General features: G+C 42.7%; 1 protein-coding gene across 4 annotated transcripts in view; it reads left to right on the top strand.

The window, feature by feature from the left end:
* CNKSR3 (CNKSR family member 3) overlaps positions 1-17,944 on the top strand; it is an 82,930-nt gene that overhangs the window by 20,728 nt on the left and 44,258 nt on the right. The window contains exon 1 of one of the 4 annotated variants that reach the window (XM_073219780.1): positions 17,167-17,185. The exons of the other annotated variants lie outside the window; for them this stretch is intronic. The gene's annotated coding sequence lies outside the window, so the exon portion shown is untranslated. Of the gene's footprint in view, positions 1-17,166; positions 17,186-17,944 lie in introns of those variants that run through there. 4 annotated transcript variants of the gene reach the window in all.

The following is a 17,944-nucleotide window of genomic DNA, read 5'->3' as shown; positions in this document are numbered from 1 at the left end:
GGGAAAATTTTTCACATTTCCAACAGAATAGTTTCAAATTAAAGATACCCTGTCTTTTACAATTGGTAAAGTATAACTCAGTGAGAAGATTGGATCACATATCCCTTGGGGAATGTGTTGATCGGAAATGGCATTGAAAAGAGGAGATGCCAATTATACCTCCTAAATGTCAAGATGTGCATTTTTTCTTAAATCTCTCTCCCTGGTTATTCCACTTGCATGGTGTTCTGAGACTTGACAGCTGCTAATAGTGATCTGTATAGTCATTAAAAGTCATAGGGAAGGCTGTCTAAAGGCAGGCCCTTCAAGTTTTGTATTTCTTGTTTTATCACAATTAATGTGCACAAATTATTACGTTTCCTTTACTGTGGTTTTTGATAAATGGTGGGTGTGCCGGTGATCCTGGGGTGTGTCCACGGTATAGTAGGTATTCCACTGAGTAATAGTTTTCTGTCATCATCTGGCCCAAATGCCCGCAAGGAGGGAGCTCTGTCTCACTGAGCCCAATTAGGGAAACCAGCCTGGTTTCTTCTGGGGAGCCAAGAATTTATTTCGTAAGATCTGCTCCCATAAGCACTGTGGGAATAGCTCTCGGAATGGTGATTACTTCTGTTAGATAGTCACTGGAAATGATTCCCTCAATCGAAAACGTCTTGAGGGACTTTGAGGTTACAATGTGCAAAATGTGATCTCCACAGGGGCCAGGGGCACCTGTGCAGGTAGGCTACTGAGTGGGAGGAACCAGCTGTCAGTAGGTCTGGGCTGATGAGCAAGACTCATATCTGATCTTTTTTTTTGAGGAGACATGTAAATGAAAAGCTTAAGAGTTTGCCTGATTTGCATATTGGTAGATGGAGCAGACTTTGCACAAGGCATCCTTGAGCCTAAGGAAAAAGTGTCTCTGTATTTTAGTCCCTGGGCACCTGCATCTGGAACAGGATTTCAGCACTGATGAATGTAAAAAGTTGTCTTAAAACTGGACAAATCTGTATTAGACAAAGGGGCCTTTTGCTTTCTTGGAGAAATTGGCATGTCATTTCTTCCAGATGAGTTTTCAACTTATTGTATATGCCCAGTTATTTTATATTTATGTATTATTCTTAAAAATACATTGTAGACCATCTGTAATCTCCTCCCCTGCCCCATTGCAGCTTTAGAACCCTGTGTAGGGTCACGGAGTTCAGGGCATTAGTGCATGGCATATTTTAAAGGTTCTTTTTTTTCTCCCTTCTTCTCACATCATATTTTAGATCCTGTCAGTTTTCAAACTGTACACTGAATTGAAAAGTTGAAAAAAATCCACAGAAAATCCCATCGAGAGAGTTGAAATCCATGCTAATTGGCAGTACTATCTTCAGTGGAACTGGCAATTTTGCTGTCTAAGAAACCAGGGGTAATGAGTCAAGCTAAAAATCCCCTCTCCAAAGGTCTGGATCTGGCCAGGAGCAGCCCGAGGCCTGTGTGGCTAGCTTACCGCCTGTTTACAAGCCTTCAGGATCCAGGGTTGGCTGTCAGTATTTGTTTGCTGCTTAAATTTGCAACAGATGCCTTTGCTTCAACTAAGATAATAGCAATTAATTTTTATTTTCAAATTTTGATTTATTTTTACCTGAGGGAAGATAAATGGAGAAAGTCTCATTAGATTTGAGATCAGGTGACAGGAGGATCGTTAGAGTAGAGAAGTATTAGGTGTTACCCAGTGCTGCCTCCTAATCCTGTTTAGGTATGAGAAAATTGAGTTATTTCTTGACCTACTGGGAATATAAGAGTAGGCATTTTCCCCTAGGATTGTGGTTCAAGCACTATGATTCCCATGTTTTTTCCCATCACTACCTGTAATTTTGAGGGTTGGTGATAATTTTAGATTATGCAGTCCAAGTGCATGTTCTTTTGAGTGAATAAATTGTTTCACTTCATAGTTAAAGAAACTGTGGCCCAGAGAGTTACCTGGCTAAGATGTAGTGGCAGAACCTAGACTAGAATGGAATTCCCTAGACTCCCAGTCCAGAACATCTCTGATGATACTCTTTTCCCAAACTTGACCTGCTTGTACCCCATCCACCAATCCTATAAAATGACGGCCTTGTAGGTACCACCCAGCAGCAGCAGTGAGGAGATTGCAGCCTGTACTGTGGCCCACAGCCATTAGCCGGTATTCACCATGTGGGATGTGTAGACTCAGTGGGGATTCAGTGATCAGGAGCTTTCGGTCCAACAAGGGAGATGTCAACACTCATTATTACACTATGGTCTGGTACCTTCAGTAATGGGCACGTTTCAGGTCTAGGAGCTGGTTGGAGGAGCACAGAATGCACTGTGTGTGTGTGTGTAAGTACGTGTGTGTTAGTTTAGGGGACAGTTGCTTGAGGGTGGTTTTAAAGGATAAAGGAGAGCTTGCAGGCCAGGTGATGATTCAGGCTGGGGCTGCCTAGGTGAAGCGATCTAGAAAACTAAAAACAGTCCACTAGCAGTGCAGAGGGTGAAGCTGGTCATGGGATTGTAGCAAGCTGCAGAAATTAATAGGTTGAACTCACATTATTCACCTTCTCCACCCTATTTGGGAATGGAAAGAGGTGTTAATGGTTTATCAGTGTTTTCCTTTAGTGTTTTCCTCTTGTTTTCCTTTAGGCTAAAGAACACTACATAGTCTTTGAATATGATGGCTGGTGTGACTATGTAGGGGTTGTGACTAGTATGGCTGTTAGGAGCCTGAAGGCAGGATGGTTTTGGGGTGATCAGGAAGGAAGTTTCAGGAATAAAGCTTTGCCTTTGCTAGAAATATAAAGGCAGCAGGTTCTGTGCCCTTCCTCCAAGGTGCCACTGGGGTGAAGGTGTGGATACAGGTTTACGTGTTGAGCTTCTGGAACCAGACAGAGCTGCCTTGAAGTTTTCATGGCCTTGGAGGAAACAGATAAGGAACGGTAGGAAACAGCTGCTGCTAACGTGGCAGGCAGAAATGCAGCCTCATGGAGCAACGTGGTAATCACAAAGCTATCAATGGAAAGTCCTCTCTGATGAAACATTTGGGAACTATGGAATGTCATTTGTTTTCATATATTTACCCCTCCTCCCATTGTCCTTCTGTTGCCTGCAGACTTCATTTTTGTTTGTCCAATAACACAGAGACACTTTCTTATAAAAAAATTGAAGCAATGTAAGCTAGGTATTTAGAAAATTTACTAAGCCTTGCTTTTTTTCCAGAATTGGATGCGAGCAGCTCCAGAACTTTCCTAGACATTAGCATGAGTGTTTATACACATTCATGGATAATTATTTTCTTTTGTATAAATAGCTGCACACAGATCAGTTTGAATCTGATCCATGGTTTCTTTTTATATTCAATACTGCTTTAGAGGTCTTTCCACATCACCATATTTAGATAAGTGTTTTAGAAGTAATTTTTATATAATCAAACTTAATTAATCAGTAATCTAGGAATGGCTATATGAAAATCTGGTGCCTCTTAGGACAGGAGGGTGTCACGGCCCACCCACTTTGGTGCTGAACAGTGGATTCAAGATGTTTTATGGCAAACTGACTGGCATCTGGCAAAATATCTTGGGTCAGCCTGACAAACGAGAACTGATTTCTTGTTATGAGTTTATTACCATGGCATCAACCTGCTTCAAGCCAACATTTAGTCTTTTTTATGCCAGGACAGTATTGAAGTGAGAGGTGGCCTGATACATAGTTTCTGAGATCTCTGAGAATATAGGGAGAGTATGGGACTTGTAGCTGTTTCCAAAGAATGCTTCATAATTTTACAAAGCTTGTTTTAGAGAGGTGGGTCAATTTTTGACCCAAAGGGCAAGGTGACTTATTTGGATTTCAACACTGAGAAGTGGGAATCTGACCTGGGGAACCTCTGGAGGGGGAAATGGGGACAGTCATTGTTTTGATACATTCATGGGCTGCTGACATCATGGGAAACACTTGATGACAACTTGCTAAAACTGTACCGTGTCCTGGAGCTTGCCAAACCCCAAGAGACCACGGGTATTTGTGACTCTTCCCTGAAGTGCCATGCCAGGTGTCCCAGGAGTAGGAATTGCTGTTGGAATGCTGTCATATGATCTCAGTTCGTGTTGTTTAGACAATGGAGGAAGATGCCTTATTGGTGGACAACTGGCCCACCACCTTGCTGTCATTTTTTTTCTTCAGTGCTCAGAAAGTAACCAGAACCTGATAGTCAGGTTTGATTTTTAAAAAATAACAAAACACAGGCATGCATAAAATCATAAAATCTAAAAAGGTGATGCAATTATGAAGGGCACATGGAAATATGTGCTGATATTCCCAATCTTCTATACTCTTGAAGGCCTTAGGTCTCTTACACAGTTGATCCTTGAATAATTTGGCTTTGGATTGCATGGGCCCAGTTTTACAAAGGTTTTTTTTTTTTTTTTTTTTCAATAAATATGTTAGAAATTTTTTGGAGATTTGTGACAATTTGAAAAATCATTTTCTTTTGTTTAGCTTACATTATTTTAAGAATACAGCATATAATACATATAACATACAAAATATGTGTTGACAGTTGATGTTATCAGTAGGGTTTCTGGTGAACAGTAGGCTATTAATAGTCAAATATTGTGGGGATCAAAAGTTATACACAGATTTTTGACTGCACAGAGCTTGTCACCCCAGGCCCTGAGTTGTTCAAGGGTCAAGGGTATTTCACATTGCCAGTTGCTGCCTTAATGAGAGAAATTCTAGAGGAGAGATGGACATGGTCAGTCACTTATTATAGGAACTGACTTACATTATCAAATAAGCAGTAGAAGGACCTTCAGATTTCCTGAAGTTGTGGGGCCCTGTCATGGCTTTATAAAGAAATAGTAATCTCTAGATATGAGGCCACAGACCTAGTTAACTATTTTAATCTGGCTTTCAAGGGAAGTGGGGTTTGTGGGACATAAAGTGGTTGAGAACATGGTGTGTCTTTTGTTGGATGTGAAATTGCTATTTGTAGTTCCGTAGGGTCACCTCTGACAGTGGACAACGGGGACATGCTCACACAGTGGTTACTGTAGGTTCTTCAGACACTAGGTTTACATCCTTCACGTGTTCATTATTAAGCATCGGCCGAGCTGGTCACAGAGAACAAGTCAGGGAGACAACTCTGTTTCCCTGTATCCGTCTCCTGCTCATGAGACCCTCCCATGCTTGGAGACCTCTCTTGCCTGGGAAAGTCACCTTGTAGGGCAGGAGCTTCACCTGCTGTCACCAGCGGTAGGGAGAAGGCAGAGCCAGCCTGGGGCAGGATAGAAAACCTGGGTGGAATCCTCACCCCAGCGCTTACTGGTGGTGTGGCCTTGAGCACTTAGCTCTTCAGAGCCTCCTTCCCCATCTGCAAAATGGGGCTAATAATACATATGGTTATTATGAGGATGAATGAGACCCTGTGGTGAGGGCCCAGCTCATGTTACAGAATTCAGAGAGGCTCAGGAAATGGTACTTGGGATTGCTTCCTTTCTTTCTCTTTCTTATTCCTTTGTGGTGAAGAGGCGGCCACAGGCCTTGAATGTTCTGGAGCTTGGTTCTCACCCCTGTTCACCAGGGGTAGCTTTCTGCTGCTGACAGTCAGCAAGGAGAAAGTATACTTCTCCAGAAATGACCCTTCTGGTGTTGCAGTCATCCTGTGATTTATGAGCCTCTCCTCCTCCCCACCGTGACCACTGTAGTGCAGTAAACCTGGGTCTGTTCAAGGGCACAACGAATCTTAAGCACAGTGTGAAGGAGTCTGGGGCCAGGAGAGCTGACAATCTACAATTACCAGAAGCCGCAAGTACCAAAGTTCACAGGACTTTGGCACAAGTTCCACGTGGGATGGTCTCTTCCAGGTGCTTCCTCTTGAACAAAGAAAAAAAGCTAGAATCACATGGAAAAGGACATGTTATTTTTTTTTTAAAAGACATTTTGCAGTACATAAGTGCAAACATTTCATGGTGTGGGAGTCCATGACTGTGTTTCATGTTGCACATTCTCCTGTTAATTTTGAGCAGGGGCTCCGTTTGCACCGTAATCATTGTCAGCCCTTGTTTGACTCACACATTCCTCATTGCCACAGTAAGAGGTTGTTTATGTGAAATATGGAAACGATTTTCCCCCTCTTTTGTGCTTGAGTTCTGATAGAGCCGCTGAAAATTTCCTTTTATTTGTAAAGGGTCTTCGGTTTCAGAACTCCAGGCTTGGGCAGGGACAGCTGGTGGCCCAGGCTGGTCCTCCTGAGATCCAGCTAACATTTCTGCAGCTAACACCTGACCCTGAATCCTGCATGCTTATAATGAAACGGGAGGCCTTGGGCCTCCTGTCCAAGCCTCCCCTGCCTTCCTCCCTCCTGCCTCCTGCAGCTCCGGCCTTGAGTTAGGATCTGTTCTCTTTCTAAAACTTCGATTTTGCTCAACATTGAAAACAAAATGGCAACTCAAACAGTGGTAGAAGAATCCTCACTGAAGGAAGAATCCTTACTCTGAATTTGTCTCCTTTTTTGAGAGCCATTTGTCTTGTGTCCTGGGCTCTGCCTTTTTTCCCTCCTTCTTCAGCTGCTCTTCTTCTGGGGTACCTTGAGGATGGGGAAGGTGTTGGCTGAATTGGTAAAGGTCCAGAGTTTAGCTGCAGAAAAAGAGGAGCCAAAAAGAGTGTGTGTTCCTTCCACCTTTAAAAAAAAAGTTTTGTGAAAATGATCTCAGGCTGTAAAAGAGTATAAGCTGCTTTCATTGCGTCCAACACTACATTCTCATTGTATCTTTAGCAATCCTTTTAGTGTCTTGGCAGATAGGGTTTCTTCCCGCACAGCAGAATGTTTTTCCAACTGCAGAGTTACAGCGGCTCCATGTGCCATGATACATGGCAAGGCGTCAAAATAATTTTATGGGGGAAAAACCCAGAAAGACTTCTAAAATGTGCAGCTTTCAGGGAAAAAAGAGTCAGTTTTGCAAAAAGAGTTTTAAATAAAAGGGCATTCATGGGCTTATGCTTTCTTGGGCAGATCTTTTCAAAGATGGCATTATAAAAAGAGAACATACATTTCATTCATTCATTAACAAGCCGCTAAAGGTGCAGCTGTCTTGAAGGACCAGGTGCTGGGGATACAGGGATGAGTGTCACACTCTGGTCTTTTAAGTAGCTGTCTTTTACTAAGGGATCAGAGTCATGAATACAAATATGTGGCCCAGGTGGTAGGAAGCAGGGCTGAGGAACCCTGCTGGGGTGGGGTGTGGTGTGTGGCTGGGGTCCTGAGAAGGCCTCAGCAAGGAGGAGAAGCTTCAAGTGAATTTTGGGGGATCAGCAAGAGTTTGCCAGATCAGAGAGGACTGTGGGAGGCAGTGTAGGCAGAAGAGCAAATGGAGAGGCAGGAAAGTGAAGCAGCACGTGTTAGAAGAACAAATCCTGACTCAAGGCTGGAGCTGCAGGAGGCAGGAGAGAGAAAGGCAGGGGAGACTTGGCCCACAAGCCCCAGGCCAGCTTTGGGGAGCTTCTGCATGTCATGCGGTCATGCCATTTCCATCAGGAAGTTGTTCCCTTCAGTTGACACACCTGTGACTGGTGTCCTTTACTAACTTCCCTGCTTCAGCTCTTTCCGGCCCTTAGCACCCCACCTGCTGTAGGTCAGTGTGATTGTTGCCTGTGTCCTGAGGCGGCTCACTGGGGCACATGGAGGGCAAGAGAAGGGGCACGGGAGGCAATCCTGCTCTTCGGGCTTCCCTGGGGATGGGCCCAGGCTTTGCTGACCTGGCTTGTTAATTGTCAATAGCTAGTATCACTCTTGTTCTACTAGAGATGTCTTGGAACTATTCTAAAAATTACAGAGAAGATCTGAGAATATTTTTCCACTCTACAAAGCCAATAACTGCCCAGGTATTCCAATAGAACTTATGATGTCATAATGTTATGACATTTTCTTCATTTACTGTTAGTTCCATGAGAGATTTGGGAAATCTTAATGAACTATCTGTCTTTGAAATTCATGCTTTGATAGAAAGTGGGTTCTTTATGTAGAAATAGGTTTCACTAGGCTTCAAACAGCTGACCTCATAGCCATTTGTGTCTGGAAGTTAGGTTGTTCACAAAGTTAAAAAAAGATCAAGTGGACATTTTGCCCATCTTCTGGGAGAATTTGTTTACTGGGTTTGATGAAGGAAAACTGTTCCATATACATAAATAAATCCTTCTGCTAACTGAACTTCATCATTTAAGACTTGGATATTTTTTATTTTTCCCTTCGATTTTGGATGAAGATCTTCCTGAAGCAAATTATTTACTTTCTTGTGCTCATAAACAGAGTGCATTCAACATTCCTTGCTTATGAAAGAATGAATTCTGCATAACTGTTGGAGTGTGTGATTGCCGTCATGATGATACATTGACACTTGTGGCTATCTTGCAGAATGACCCCAGAATGCCATGCTTTGAAAGTTACTGTTCTTGGTTTTTAAGTAGTGGATGCTTCTAGCAGCATGCCCACACATACCTTTCTTGAGTTTATGCCATTTGTCTCTTTGGAGGCTGGGAAATAACTTAGTTGCCCTCTAAAATGGAATCTAATCTGCTTTGGGTGAGAGTCTGTTTGAGAAGTTCTGCCTATGTCAAGGGAGTGTACTTCATTGTGTAGGCCTCATCCTATATCATTTCAAAGAATGAAGACTTATTTTATGTTTTTCAAGTCTTCCTCATGTTAAACCATCCACCTCTGAAAAAAAGATGATAGTTTCATTATTTCTACTGGCAATGCTGCTGGATTTGCACAGTGAAAAATGATCCCCAAGCCTTTTAAATGGTTTGTGGAGAAGCTTCTTGGCTTACCTTTGCGTTCTGAGGTATGTGAGGTGAGGTCGCCAGAGGTGTTGCTGTACCAAATGTTGTTTTTTATCATCTTTGACAACAATGATTATTTCCTGGGCACCTACCATATGTGGGTGAAGAACATTGGGAGAGGACTTCTTCCTAGAAGTTTTAATTCTGGTTTGGACAGGGAAATGGTGGAGAAACAACTACAGTACTTAGGATCGGTCAAGGGCCACAGCAGGGTAGGACAGCCCTGGGGATGCCCATGGCTGAAGGAGAGTCCTCCTCTCCCCAGAAGGTTGACCTTAACTGGGGGTGCGACTTCCAGAGGACTCAAGGGGAGCAGAGGGTAAGGAAGAGGCCCCAGGGAAGGCACAGCTGCAGAACCAGCTTTGGCTGTCAGTGGGTGGCATGTGGTGGCTAGATCAGCACCGTTCCTAAGTTGAAGCTTGTCTGTACATGCCAGGCAGGTGGGGTGGACAGCAAGGACCATGGGAAACAGGTGGGGGGTGGTCACTCCCACTTGGGAGGTGGTTCATGAAAACTGCATGGAGCCAGAAGGACTGATGTTGGATCTTGACTGATGAATACAGTTGGTGAACTGGAGATGGTGAGGGAGGGCTGACCAAGGGGAGAATAATACCCAGGATTGGGGGTGGTGGAAAACAGCCAGGTGTGTGTTGTAAATCGGATCTGCTCTCTTCTCAGGAGAGCTTGTTTGTTCTCCCACCTTCTCCGTCTGAGCCTCCCGATGGGAAGACAGCAGGTTCTGGAGTTGGATGAACTTAGAGCTCAAGACCAGTTCTACCACTTCTAGTCGTGCATCTTCAGCAATTTTCTTAGTTCCTCTACCTTCAACTTCCTCAGAAAAAGCAGGGAGATAATAAGACTGATCTGTGGACTCTTCAGAATAACTGAGACTTACCTTTGACCATGAACTATATAACCCTGGTATATACTGCGTAAATGGCAATTTCCTTGGGCCTCTTAGTCACAGTCAGCTCAGCAGGAGGGAATGCATTACCTCATCTTCCTACCCTCCTCTCCCTTTTCAGATCTGCTTGCCCTTTCGTGTTGCCATTTTCCAATTGGTTGAAGTTTGAATTCTTGCAGTTAACCTAGTTCGAACCCTTGGTGTTGTCTGTGATTAATTTATGCCTTTCATGTGACATTTCTAGTATGTCATCTGATCCTGTCCATTTCTTCCTCTCTTGATGCCATGACCCCATGTGCACCGGCTCACGTCACATCACAAATGGATTGCTCAGAAGCTTTTCTGAGGGGTTCTGTGACTTTAATCAGCCCCCATCTATCTCTTGTCTCCTTCGATAGTCCTTTTGGACCATACCTTTCCCCTCTAACTTTGTTTGTCCTTAGTTCTGGGCATAATAATAGCTGATATTCCTTGTGCTTACTGTATGCCAGTTACATGAGAGGGCTGTATATTAGTCCACTATTTTATAGCAACTCCATAGGGTAGGTACTGTTATTATTGCCATTTTGTAGTGAAGAAAACAGGCCGGAGGAAATCAAGTGATTTCCTATTGATTAGCTATGCAATCAAAATTGCATAGCTAATCAATGTTTGAACCCAGGCACCCTGGCTCCAGACCCTCTTAAGACCTGCTCTGTCTTCATTGGCTTCTATAGAGCAGAGGCTATATCATTCAGCTCTGCTTACCATACTCCATGCCTTGTCCTGACATACAGTAGACACTAAATGCATGCCCTGTGTGACTTCCTCATTCCTCCTATGAACCCTGAAGGACAGGCTCAGTGCTTCCATATGAACTCACAGCCTGGGGTTCAGATCTTGGACACTCACCCTGGTCAGATGCCTTGAGCCGCAGTTTTGCTTTACTAAATTAGAACAATAGTAATGCCTACTTCTAGAGTTTATATGGAGAGTAAGTGAAATGATGTGTGCCAGCTGCTTTAGTCCTGTGCCTACCACATGGAAAATGGTCAATAAACATTCACTTTTATAGGTAGTTGTATTATAATGCCCTCCCCTGCCTCTTGCAGCCAAGTTTTGTCTGCTCTTTTAAGGCTACTTCAACTTGTATGGCCTCTGCAGCATGTATGTAACTTCACCTCACAAAGAACAAGATAGCTGTACCTGTTGGAGCATTTATTAGCTGTATGACTTTGAGCAAGTTACCAAATTTTATACGTCTCAGTTGTATCATGGTGATAACAAAGGAGTTTTGTGGATTTAATAAGGAATATGTGACACATTTATGCACTCAGTACACTTGAGTTTTCTTGACTTTTCCCTTCCTTTGTCACCAACTTCTTCTCCATTCACCAGCAGGCCCATGAATGCTCAGTGATAGACTCAAGTACCTAACTTAGTTGTTTGGGAGTTGTGTGGAAGAAAAGGGAAGCGTATGGAATGGTCTGCATTGTTGTCTATTAGCAGGAAGCGCTAGGAAGTTGAAGAGCCCCTGCCCTGGGCCCTTTTGCCTTCTTGAAAGGTACTCTTGGTGGTAGTACTAAACACATCTATGCCTATGCTATATAATAAGATTTTTATATCCTTTGAATTCACTAATTTGACAAATAATTCTTGAATACCTAACCTTGTGCCAAAATGGCCTAGTTGTTGAAGGTGTGATAATGAACAGAACCAACCTGATTCTCGTTTTCATGGAGCTTGTTGTGTTTGGGAGACAGACACCAGCCGTACAAATATTAAATTATAAAGCAAAGGTGTCATGAGACCCTAATAAGGAGGTTTTGGGTTGAGGGCCAAGGAAATATTCCCACCGGGAGGAATATTTGAGCTGAGATCTGGGGGCTGAATAGGAATGCCCAAGTGAAGAGGCAATGGACTAGCTTCACATTTAATACTCTTTTTCTTTGAATGTAATATGCTACTTTGTATTTTATTAAGCTTGGATGATGACAGATGATAATTAGTCTTCAAATCTGGAGGTGCCCAAATATGCTGTTGCTGACTGTTTTTATCTAACTGTGTATAAATAGTATGTGTGTCAGGCTGGGTGAGGAAGGCTGATGTGTTTGAGCACAACCAGCCATTGTGTTTTTTATTACACTCGGGGGCCCGTGCTGTCAGTCAAGCTCATCCAGGACTTTGTTGCATTACGGGTTGTCTGGGCTTGCCTACCCAAAGGCAGGTGCTCTTTATTTTATTTTGTATTACATATATTTGCTCTGAAAGTTGTTTTCATTGAAATAAGAGCCAGGTGCTTGCAGCTGGTATATGGACCAGTGTATTGGAAATTTGCTGAACAAAGTTTGTTAATATGAAAAAGGGACACCCCTTAGCCAAGTGTAATGGGCTACCAAAGTGACTATTTTGGACATTGTCTATGAAGGGCATTATCCTTTAAACTCTTAGGGTGATCATCACTATGGAACTAATTTTTTGGCCTTTTCTTTCAGGAAAGTATTTCCTGAAATGTTACAGCACAGTCTTCCAAAGTGAGGGGGCTGTGATAGTCTAGAGGGTTTCTGCTTGTCTGACTAGGTTAAGGGAAGACTGTATAGCTAGCATGTCTTCAGCATCTGTCACTTGAAATTTCCATTTTTACTTGAGGAAGCAGGCCCTGGGAGATAGTTATATCCAGTTAACTTTGTTTTCATTTTATTTGTGTTTATGGTACTTTCTGTTTATGGAAGTGGTGTTACTTTGTGGCAGTGCCTTAAAGACTCTTTAAAAAATGATGTCGAAAATGAATTGCTTTGCAAAAATGAAATGCATTATAGTAGAAATGGCACTCACGTTTAAGCAAAATCATGAAGGTGTTTCTTGAAAGACTGAAGTTTGGGAATATGGCCTTGGTATAATCTGGATTTCTTTCCCCCACTATCTGGCATTTGGCTCTAAGGACTGACCTATTGGAAAATTAGGATGTAAAGTCTGATAACACCATACAGTAGTCCTTTACACCCACTAGTATGGCTAAGATGGATAATAACAAGTGTTGCTGAGAATATGGAGAACTTGGAACCCTCGTGAACTGCTGGTAGGAATGAAAAATGGCACAGTCCCTTTAGGAAATAATTTGGTAGTTCCTCAAAAGTTTAAACATAGCGTTACTATATGACTCAATAATTCTGCTCCTAGACTAGGAGGTACAGACTTCCCCCATGAATCAAAAGTAGTGTATGTACCCTTGAAGACTTTCATAAGCCAAAATGGTGTCAAGCAAAAAAGTGATTACCATTAATTTATATGGAGTGTTTCCAGACCCCCAAAATAACCTCTGTTGGGCTTTTCTGATACCTTAGGACACATCTTGCTAGTGTATGCACAAAACAAGTTGAGAAAATGCACAGATGCTCACAGACACGGTTCAAAGCTTAAGGGGGCTTGACGTCAATCAGATGCTGAGTGCAGTTCCCAGAGAAGGAGCTTGGCGGCGCCACCCTCGCAGCTCGGAGTGTGCTCTGCCTTTTTACGGGATCACTGAAACACCAACACCAAACACTATTTCACTTTTCCCTTTCTTTGGTAAAAGTGAAAGCCTGCTGCAGATTTCTTAGAGTTAGCGAAAACAGGTACCAATTTAGGTCTTTTGTAAAAGTGAAGTAACATTAAGTGAACTTTTGAAAAGCCAGGGATGCCTTACCCAAGAGAACGGAAAACATTACGTTCCCATGAAAACCTGAACACGAAGGCTCATAGCAGCATTATTCATCATAGTCCAAACGTAAAAATAACTCAAATGTCTATCAACTGTAAATGGATTAGCAAATATGATATCCATGCAATGGGCTATCAGCTGTGAAAATGAAGTACCAGTGCTGCTACGGCATGGAGACAGCTTGAAAACATTACACTAAGGGAAATAAGCCAGACACGGAAAGCACGGACTGTATGATTCCATTTATTGTAAGTCCAGAATAGGCAGATCCATGCAATCGAAAGTAAATTAGTGATTGCAGAGGCTGGTGTAGGGAGAATGGAGAGTGACTAACAGGGTATTGGATTCTTCTTGGGGCAGTGGAAATGTTCTCAAATTAGTGGTCACACCTTATGAATGTGCTAAAAACCACTGAATTATACACTTTAGAAGGGTGAATTTTATAGTATGTGAATTATATCTTAATAAACACATCTGGAAGCATAAAAGTGGTGACTGGTCCTAGATGTTCTGTGTGGTGGTGGTGTCTACTTCTGCTAGTGGAAAAGGACTTGTGTCATTGTCCCCTATTGGGACTGTGTATTTACCAGTGCTGCCCATGTGGGTCCATGTGGCCTTTGGAGCCAGAATCCCAACATGGACTGATGTGGGTAAGTTCTAAATAAGTTCTAACCTGCTGTGCAAAGTGGAACATCATGTATTTATCTTAACACTAGTACTCTGAGGTCTGTGGGTTAATTCATATGTATAGTGTTCATATATAATGGGGCTGTGTGAGACTTAGAAGTTGAATGGTAGAGTGGGGACTTAACTCTCTGATGTTTGTACTATACTTTACTCCAATATGTAAACAAATTATCACACATTTGAGAGGTAGCCCGTCAAGACCAGAGTTGCAAAATGGAGTTGAAGATGAGAAAGTTCACTCTTGCCAGATTGACTTACTCAGTTAAGGTTCTATTCTAATGAACCCTTTCATTGATGCCGCTATAAATGTCTCAAGATGTCTTTAACAGCAAGAATAAAGTACTTCATAAAGTACTCTGAAACACAGAACTTCCTGTTATCTCAGTTTAAAGCTGTGAAAGCTGAGGTCTAGAGTCTGACTGTCCCTGGACCCATAGGAAATTAAGAAGTCAGGCTGATGTTATTAAGCACAGCTTGTCTGATGACACGTCCACTGGATTTTCATTTTTTCATCATGCCTTCCCATTGCTTTGGAGTGTGTGGATCCACACGTGCTTTATTCAGTCAACAGTGACTTACTGAGTGCCTCCTATCAGCAAGAACCTGTCCTAGAGCTAGAGTCATGCAGTGATAAAATAGACAAAGACCCTAACTTTGAAGGGGCAGACAGTTTAGGGGAGGGGACAAACAGGAAGCCATGAGCCCAAGGAGCAAGGTAATTTCAAATAGTGATGTCTTAAAAAGAAAAGAAAAAGGCTGTGGAATAGAAGTGCTGTGACACATAGATGGATTTTTTTTTAGATTGGGTGGCCAAGGAGTGTCCCTCTGAAGGGTAACATTTGAGTTGAGACCAGAAGGATGAAAGAGAATCAGCCAGGCAAAAGGCTTTTCTGGGAGGATGAACATCTAGAGTAGTTCATACACTTGACATTTCCTATGTGCCATATAGGATTGAATTCTGAGACCTGAGTTTAAAACATAGTTCAGTCCTCTTCTGCATGCATATTTGTCATTTTCTGCGTTTTGGCAGTATGTATGTACTTATATGTGTGTGTTGGTGTGTTTATACATATACATGTGTGTGCATATATATGTATATAATATACACTATTATGTATAAAATAAATATTGTAAATAAATTTCAAATTAAATATGTCATTTTCTATAGAAAAATATTTTAGTCATGTGATTTTCTTATCAGGTGTAAGCTTCATGCAATAGAAGTTACCTTGTAGGCATATGACCTACGGTTTTTGCTTGGATGATCAAACAGTTGTTACGACCCTAAGAAGAAGATGGTATCTCCAGTTGTTGGCCTTCCTCAGGACCACTTGTTGGCCATATTTCATGAGAACCCCAGAAGGCATTTGTAAGCTCTGCACACCAGTGCTGTAAAGCAGTGTCTAGTTGATGCTACATAAATTCAGCTACTCTTCAGCAACATGGGTTTGTATTGTGTGGGTCCACTTATATGTGGATTTTTTTTCAATAAATATTTTGGAAAAAATTTTTTTTGGAGATTTGCAACAATTTGAAAAAAATCTCTTTTCTAGCTTACTTCATTTTAAATATACAGCATATAATACACATAACTTACAAAACGTGTTAATTGCTTGTGTTACTGGTAAGGCTTCTTCCAATCAACTGTAAACTATGTTTAAAGTTAAGTTTAACTCAGATTTTTGACTTTGGGGGTAGGGGTTTAGTGCCCCTAATCCTCAGTGGTGTTCAGGAGTCCTAACTGTATATCTCAGCTGGCTCACGTGCAATGAACCCCCTGTTCTGGGGAGCATGTCTTAGAACTACCAAGCAGAAAGCCTTTGTTTTGTTGGTAGGGCCATCCCACCCGGAAAGAAGAAACAGGCAAATGAAAGAAATAGGCCTACATTTGTGAGTTTCTGAGCGGGGGTGGGGGTGGGGGTGGTGTGTGGGGATGACAGGGCAGGAGGTTCCAGGAGGTTCCGGGGGAACCGTCTCAGCTGCCGTGGTTTCACTTGAGGACTGGTCTTGGTAAGGGCTGTCAAGGTCCCCACTGGAAACAGTAGCCATCCATCCGCGTTCCCCTCCCTCCCAGCTCTGCGCCCACCCCCCCCATCCTGCCTGCTCCTAACCCTTTCCGTGTGGCCGCACTCCCGCACTCCCTTCCCCTCTGTAGGAAACGCAGGTGCAGAACCGCTGAATGCCGCTTCCGCTTCCGGTTCCCAGCCCTCCGCTCCCTCCCCACACGTCGTCTTCCAGAAAGGTCTCCATCCCTTCCCTCAGGGCAGAGCCTGAGTCCAGGCTGTGGTGGCATGAACTCTCCAGGTTTACAGCATTTCCCAGCGTTAGCCGCAGCGCTGGTTCCTGTTTGTGCGCGCTTCTGCACGGCAGGTGCTTCTTTTGTTTTTGTTTGTGTGGCAAGGTGCAAGTTCAGACATGAGCCCGTGAACTGGCTCCCTCTGGGAGCCCACCACAGACAGCGGGTTTTTTCTTCTTTCTTTATTTTTTTTCCCTGTAGCCCTCAGGATATACATGTGCTGACAGCTACTTATCATCTCTTCTTTCTAGCCTTGTCACTCTCTGCCTTTGTCCTTTTCTGGGATGCTAGTGGCATATAGGAAACTTGAAATGCACTGCCTAATGCTCCATATTTTTACTTGGTCCCAGAAAGAGATAATGAGCCTTTTTTTTTATATTAAAGTTTTTGAAAAATAACTTTGGGAAATACAGGTAGAGAGTTTTGTGATGTCCATGATGCTGGGGTCCTTGTTCGTGGAGTTGAAGAATGAACTTTGCAAACACTCAAAGTAGGAGAGTGGGGCAGAGGCTTTTATTTAGAGGTAAAGCGGAGAGGACAGAGCTCCCGGCTCACGCTAGGAGGGCACAAGAGAGCCCTGGGGTGGTGCGCTGTCCAGGGGTTTTATAGGTGGTTGAGAGACAAAGGGCTAGGGATGCACACCTGCTAACTGGTCCCAAAATGTTTATTTTTGAAGAGACATTAAGTTTCTTATTAGTCTTCCTGGTTATGTACGAGAAATTTACTGCTCTGATTTCCTCCTAGGATAGCAGCTTCCTGGTCTGGGAGCATATCACCCAAGACTGCCTGCTTTGCTCCCAAGGTGGGCTGAATTCTCATATGTTTGTTAAAGAGTATGTTAAGAAACTTACTTTTTAACTAATTGGGTTTTAAAATGCAATTTTATTTTCAAGATGGAATCCTTTCTGTTTTTACTACATTGTTTTGGACTTGCTTGCTACATTGCCCAGGTGGCAAATCATTTGTTTTAGGACTGGAGGAAGAAAAGCAGCACCTGGGTAAAGTCCGAAAAACAAGCTGGGTCCCCCAGAGGGCTAGAGAAAATCCCACAGTCTTGCTTTGTTTTTTCCAGAGGCCCTTACCCTACTCTGTCTAAGCCCATGGTCCCTGTCTCATCTGCAGACGTTTAATCCTTTAAACCCAAGTCAGTTTTACTGGTGTGTTCCTACCCTCTCATGCTCACCTCTAGCCTAAAGGTGAAGAGCTAGAAAAGAATTCTATCCAGAATTCCTAGAAAAAAATAAGAGTCCATCTCACCTGTATTTTAGAGTGTTATTAAGCAACCTGGGACACCAACTCCTGCAGACTGGTTGTTGTCAAGGTATTATCCAGTTTCTTATTTTTCTCATCTAGATGGGAGAACCATTATGTTTACTCCGGTATTAAAATTTCTGAAGGCAATCATAGATAGCAAATTCCAATGAAAACTATGCAAGTCACCTTACATGACTTGTATAATTTCCTGTTATATAAAACTGTTCTTTTCTTAGATCGGTTGAAGGGATGTCTGTGAACCTTCTCCCTTGGAGGATGGAGAGGCAATATACAGTGGTGAAAAGCA

The sequence above is a fragment of the Manis javanica genome, chromosome 13 (assembly GCF_040802235.1).
Source record: "Manis javanica isolate MJ-LG chromosome 13, MJ_LKY, whole genome shotgun sequence".
Lineage (NCBI taxonomy): Eukaryota > Metazoa > Chordata > Mammalia > Pholidota > Manidae > Manis > Manis javanica.
This window is presented reverse-complemented; position numbering and strand designations above follow the sequence as displayed.